Source organism: Cynara cardunculus, assembly GCF_001531365.2.
Source record: "Cynara cardunculus var. scolymus isolate 2C chromosome LG 1, CcrdV1, whole genome shotgun sequence".
Classification (NCBI taxonomy): Eukaryota; Viridiplantae; Streptophyta; class Magnoliopsida; order Asterales; family Asteraceae; genus Cynara; species Cynara cardunculus.
In genome coordinates, this window is record NC_037528.1 from 40501563 (window position 1) to 40508831 (window position 7269).

Consider the following 7269-nt stretch of genomic DNA (forward strand, 5'->3'; position numbering starts at 1 on the left):
CTTTCTATTCTTTATATTTCATGTCATTATTTTCCGTAACGAGTAGCTAATTTCGTTAGCTTGGGTGTAAGATAAAAGGTGAAATGTTAAACCGAATGAAAGTGGACGTTGTTTCGCAATAACAATGTTCCACTATTTCATTCAAGTTTTATAAAAACCAAGTACACTTTTTGACGAGTTGATCACTTCAAAAATGTTAAAGTGCCATGGTCTTAGAGATAAGCCATTGAATGCACGTCAGCTTAAATGATATGAGAGGTAGACTTCAGAAAGTTACCGACAAGGAGACTTGTCATTTATGTCTTTCAAACTTAACTTCCGACAGGTTGGTCACTCTTTAAAAGTGTCAAAGTGCGATAGATTCAGAGATGAACTATCTAGAACACACGCCAACTTGAATGATATGGGAATCAGCTCGAGAGAGTGATTTTTAACAAAGAGATTTGTTTATCCATATATTTTGAAGACACCATTTTGTCACTATCCCTGGTCTGGATACCATATAGAAATATGGGTTGAAAGCTATAATATAGTGCAAAGGTGAAGTCCGAGAGGAATACCTTCAAAATAGATGGTGGAGCTAATTTTGTCTGTTGGAATTTGTGTTTTCATTTTACCATAAGTCTTACACCCATGCTACCCTTTATATTATGTTATTTTATTATTGTTAACTCAAAATCAAATTGAAGTCTTCAATTTCATCATGTGAAATCATCTCTTTCATTGGACTCTCATTAGACTTTTGCTACAATCTCCGTGGACGATAAATCGGTATTTTACCACTTTATTACATGGAAAGACGATATTGGACCATATTGTATACTTGCTTTGTGGTTCAATTATGTCTAAAGGTGTGCAATATAACCTACCTAGTTTTTGGCACCGCTGCCGGCGATTGGCAAGCTAAAAGTTTTCTTTTGAGTAAAGTAAAGATTTGATTTTTCTAGTACCGTTTGAATCATCTTGAAAGTGGTTTATGCCACGGATACACCGTGAGGAGTTTCTCAAATTTGATCCCGATATTGAGAGAACATTTCGCCAAAGAAGGAGGGCTCAAAGAGCATTTTTTGCTCTACTCCCTCCCAACATGTTGTTACCTCCCCCAATCATTCCAAATGTGTCGCATTTGGAAAATCAACCGCCTGTTTTTGCACCAATACCGTCATTTCAGAACTTTCCACAAGGACACCCACACCATGATAATGATTTGGGTAATGAGGACACAGAATCGGAAAATAATGATCAACCAAGAGCGCAAACTCCAAATATAATTAATTTGGCAAATTCTAAGATTGGAAGAATCATGGACTATGATATCCCTGATTTTGAGCAATTAAATTCCAGGATAGTTAGGCCACAAATGACAGCCCTCCATTTCGAACTTAAACCGATCATGTTTCACATGTTGCAAGCAAATGGACAATTTGTCAGATTACCATCGGAAGACCCTCACTCACATTTAAAGTCTTTCATGGAAATCAATGACGCTTTCTTGATCCCGGGAGTGTCTAACGACGCTTTAGGACTCACTTTATTCCCGTTTTCTTTACGGGATCAGGCAAAGGCATGGTTTAATTCATTATCACAGGGTTCTGTGCCATCGTGGAATAATATGGCTGAAAAAAATTTGCGAAAATATTTTCCACCCACTAGGAACGCTAAGTCCAAAAATGAAATATGTCTTTTTAAACAAATGGACGATGAGGTTGTTCCTGGTGCATGGAAGAGGTTTAAAGAGCTGTTAAGAAAATGCCCACACCATGGCATTCCCTACTTTATTCAACTCGAGACATTCAACAATGGGTTAAGTCCCATGGCTAAACAAATGCTTGACGCGACTGCAGGAGGGGCCTTTACAGCTAGTACCTACAATGAAGGGTATGAGATCCTTGAAAAGATTTCGGAAAATAATGGACATTGGTAGATCCACGTGCTCAACCGCAAAAGAAGACTGCTGGAATTCACGATGTAGATGCATACATTGCATTAACAGCACAACTCACTTCCATGGCCACCATGATTAAAAACCTTACTTCTAGCCAAGGAGTGCAGCCAGCTGTTACTACACCTATTCCAAAAGTCCTCTCAGTGCAATGTCTTTGTTGTGGTGGAGAACATTCGTATGAACATTGTCCTCATAATTTTGAATCCATAAACTTTGTTCATAATGGATCTGGTCCATATACCAACAATTACAATATGAGTTGGAAACAACACCTGAATTTTTCTTGGAACAGTCCATGTTTAAATCCACCTGCACCTAAGCAGCAAGGAACCTCTAACTTTCAACTCCAACAACATGCGAGTAGTTCCCAAAATCATCACCAAAATTTTCAAACTTCTCAACCACCTTTTCAAAACAAGCCACCTCCACAGGCTGATTTATCATCTTCTTTGGAAGCAATGATAAAAGGGTTATTTGTGCAAGCTCAAGCTCAAAATCAAGCTTTGATATCCCAACAAAACTCTCAGAATCAATCTATTTTTAATTAGCAAAGTGTTGCTATCAGAAATCTGGAAACCCAAGTCAGTCAACTTGCACTCAATCAAACCAATAGAGTCCTTGGTACTTTGCCTAGTAACACAGAAGTCCCRAGAGCCTTAGGAAAGGAACATGTGAAATCAGTAACCCTGAGAAGTGGAAAGGAATTAACAGAGGCCATGCAAAAAGATCGTGAACAAATTTTGTCAAAAACTGATGCTACAGTATTGGACCCTGTTATTGAAAAACCACCGAAACCATTAGAAAACCAATCATCTAAGGTTACCAATATTGTCCCCCCAAAATCAGACTACCCTTTACTGTTTCCAGAAGAGGCCACTAGAACAAAGTCATTACAAAATGAGGTTATAACAGATCCTAAGACCAAAGTCGTAACCTCATCCACACCACACGAGAGTAAGACCACCCAAGACGTAAAAGACTCATCTTGCCCAACACATTCAAACAAAGTTGTCACAAAACTAGTTCCTCCTTATGTACCTTACCCCCAAAGGTTGAGGAATCAGAAGGAAGAACTGCATTTAAAAAAAATTCTTGGATGTGTTTAAAGAATTGCAAATCAACATTCAACTTGTTGAGGCAATCGAGCAAATGTCTAGTTATGCTAAGTTCTTCAAGGTCATCTTAAGTAAGAAGAAGAAGTTGACCGAGTATGAAACCGTAGCTCTTACTGAAAGATGTAGTGCACTTCTGACCAACAAGATACCTCATAAGCTTAAAGACCCGGGAAGTTTCACTATTCCTTGTTCTATAGGTGGGAAAGAGATTGGGAAAGCTTTGTATGACTTAGGTGCAAGTATCAACCTCATGCATTTATCTATTTTCAACACCTTAGGCATCGGTGAGGCTAGACGTACCACTGTTACACTTCAATTGGCCAACAAATCCATTGCATACTTTAAGGGAAAGATTGAGGATATTTTAGTGCAAGTTGACATGTTCATATTTCTGGAAGATTTTATCATCTTAGACTTTGAGGCCGATAAGGACATTCCTATCATTTTAGGGAGACCATTCCTAGCCACCGGAAGAACTTTGATAGATGTCCAGAAAGGAAAGCTGACTATGAGACTTCAGGACCAAAAAGTCACATTTAATGTTTTCAATTCTTTGAAATACCCTGACTATTTGGAAAAGTGTTCAAGAATTTGTGAAATAGAATCAATGTGTTATGAGGAAGGAATTAGAGAGGTATGTAAGTTAGAGGAAGAGGATAGTGTTGAAATAAATGAAGAGATTGTTGAGGAGTTAGATTTAAGAGAGGATGATGGTATCCCATGTGATGTTACTGCATTTGAGCTGCTGGAAAATAGTGAGCAGAAAGACTTCATCCCATCCATTGTATCACCACCTGACTTGGAGTTGAAACAACTCTCATCCCATTTGAAGTATGTTTTTTCAGAAGAAGAAGGCAAATTGTCTGTCATCATTTCATCTACCCTAGATTTGCATCAAGAGAAGAAGTTGGTTAATATGTTGAAGTTGCACACAAAAGCTATAGGATTGATCATTGACGACCAAAAGGGGATTAGTCCTTTTTGTCAACATAAAATCATCCTAGATGACAATAACTTTACATCCATAGAGCCACAAAAAAGGTGTCTACTTTTGACAAAGCCATAAATAAATTGTCCGTATCTCACCTCACATAGATTATGATAATGATTCACTCTTGTACATGACCTCTGAGGCATATGTGGTTGAGATCATGACTTTCCTTGGAATGCCTAGGACTGATTGGGAGCCTTACACTCATTTCATGTTGAAAACCTTTAAGGCTGCCAATTTGTCTTCTGATAAGAATGTTTGGATAAACTTTATTAGATATTATTTATCATCGACTAATCATAACAGCTCCATTTTTGGAGAGGGTGAGAGTGGAGCAGAAAAAGAAGATCAAGCTCTTATCCAAACTGATACACTTAGCCGGGCAACCACATCTGCTACTGACATTCATCCGTTGAATGTTAGTATTGAACAAGACATAGCTAGCCCAGCTATGCATTTGCACACCCCTCCTATCCACTCAATTGGTTCTCAACAACCAATTGTTTCAATTTCACATGGGGATATAGCTCATACGCTAACTACTTCTCAATTGGAGAATGTAGTTATTGAAACAAGTAGGCCGCTGCCCCAGCCTACGACTTCAATTCTGTGTACCTCGAGTCTACAGCTGATACACATAGGTACACATGAGTCAGGAGCATATGTTGTTCCAAGTGCAGTTCTTAGTGAACTAGCCGGAACGACCAGAGTGGTGTCTTTTGACATTCCATAAGGACAGGTCGGAAGTCCTACCAATGCTAATATTATGCCAACATTGAACATAGGCACAACAGTTTATTCAACTGTTGTTACAACTGGTATTCTAAGTGAACCAGGAATTACTTTACCCGACTTTGTGTCAAGGGAATATCTGGACGGCGCCCTAAAGGCTGTTCAAGAAAATTTTGATGCTCAAATGGCTAGTCACAAAAGAATTTTGAAGGGGAAGGAGGTTATAGAAGAAGAGCTACCGTCTGTGCCATCACCACTGCATGTTCCTGAACCGTCTATACCAGATCAATCGGTGGATGAGCTGAAATCGTTGCTGTATGCCAAGTTGATGGCATCTCAGAATCCAGATGCTGAGGAYGYAGATTTGGTTGGTCTCCTACRTCAACAATTAGACGTGAACCCCGTTGTTAGAGCCTCAGAGTTTTTGGATTTTCAAGATGTGGTTACTTCTAGTTTTCCAAAGTTAGCAAGTTGATCACATCTAACACCCAAGATCTTAAAAGTTCAATAGACGCCCTAGCTGAACGGGTGTCTACATTAGAAGAAACCTGTAGGTCTTAGGCCATATCTCTCAAAAGAAGGCATGGCGATTAGGACGATCCAAATAGTCATGAGGGGGAGAGAAAGAGACAGAGATTGGCTGAGACTTCTGAACAAGGTGCAGGGGTTGGTGAGGAGCCATCAACTCAAGTCGTTACTGCTGAAGCTTCTGACCCGAAATCAGTTCGGGAAAGAACAATTGAGGTTGTTGAAGTTGTAGATGAAGGTTTGGAGACAAGTCCTACGATCGAGCCAATGGTTGAAAAGCCGGCGGACTCCACTGTAGGAACAAGGATGCTTTTGGACATGTCTGCCAACGTTAGTTTCAACGAAGCGTTCTCTAAAACTCTGGTGTGACAACTGTCAAATTTGAATTTCCAGGTTAGCTCTTATTAAGTTTATATTAGTGTTATTGAAGATAATTTATAAGATTAGGAGTTAGTTAGATTAGTTTGGCCGAAAAATTTCTAAAAATTTCGGTAGTTGCTTAGAATGTCCGGTTCCGACCCGTAATTATCTGAAACGTCCTATACAGTGCCAAATGCTCTAATTTATACCCAATTTATATAAAACACCAAGTTTTAGTGTTTTAAGTATAAAACTTTTTATTTAAATGAATTTAGCCATCATGGGTTTTTAATTTGAAGAAAAATGTCAAAATTGAAAAAAATGATATTTTAACAAATTTGGGCTTAAAAGTTTATAAAAAAAAAAGTTATTATTATTGTGGGCTTGGGCTCCCATGGCCATCCCCCACTCCTAATACCCACATATAAAAATTCTTATTTCTCCATTTTTAACGCATTTTCAAAATTTGAAACTCTATCCCTCTCCCTCTCTAAACTCAAGAGACTCTCAAGGTTACATTATTCATCCTTCATACTCCAGCAAATTTCTTTATATTTCTTCATCAAAATAGCAAGGATTTGAAGATATTACATTCBTTRCWTCAATAATCAAGGTAACATCTTCATCTTCCTCTTTTTCTTGCAAATTTTGGGAGAAAAACCCACTTTTTATGCATTTCTATCTACTATCTTCTAACCTCCGAAAATTTTGAGTTTTAAGGAGAGATTACACACCAAAAACATGTAAAAATGTTCATATAATGGTGGTAATCTATGACCCAAACATTAGAACTCAAGAAAATAGGTAAAATCATGTTGCATGTGGGTTTGTTTCTTAAAAATGGTATTTTTTGGTGCTGACAGATTATGTGCATGTACATAAATCGTCTATATCTTCAAAATAATATGTTCAAAGGTTATGAATCTTCTTCTAAAAGTTTATTTATTGAGTTGGGGTTKTAATMCAATTRGTCTYACTCAAAAAYATTGAGTTTTGACTCCCCAAATACTCAAAACATTATATATGTGCATCTGAGAGTTTTTCAGTAGGTAAACCCTACATTAAACAGCCATAACTCTCTAGATAATCATTCAAAATCATTGATTTTTCTTTTGGAAGTTAACTTAATGAGTTAACTTTCAAATGCCACTGATTTCATTCAATAATGTGGTGATTTGAGGTTTTAACTACTCAAAACAAAGTGAACATGCAATCTGTCCGAATTTGACAGATTTGTATATGTATGTTCCAATGGCCATATCTCTTTCAAAACTCGATAAAAAAGGATGATTCTTCCTTTGAGAGTTAAATATATGAGTTATCTTCTGCATGCAAGTGGAATCACATGAAAATATGGAGTTTTGTTCTCCAAACACCTAAAACACTTTAGGTGTGCAAACTGTGAAACCACCAGTAGGTAACTCCTATTTTGTATGCTAATATCTCTTTATTTACTTGCTCTTAGTGTATTATTATTCTTCTAAAATGTTTTTTAATGAGTTAGGGTTCATCTGAACCCAGTATCACTCAAAAATATGAAGTTTTGAGGCATTAACCAATTTAATTAAGTTAAGTGCGCAATCTGTCAACTAATGACA

The 7269-nt window shown here is 37.5% G+C and overlaps 1 non-coding gene across 1 annotated transcript; it reads right to left on the reverse strand.

The window, feature by feature from the left end:
- Positions 1–1660: 1660 nt before the first annotated feature.
- Positions 1661–1767, reverse strand: LOC112503113. Its single transcript, XR_003067857.1, has one exon. It is a non-coding gene; the product is annotated as a small nucleolar RNA R71 (small nucleolar RNA).
- Between the last annotated feature and the right edge of the window lie 5502 nt (positions 1768–7269).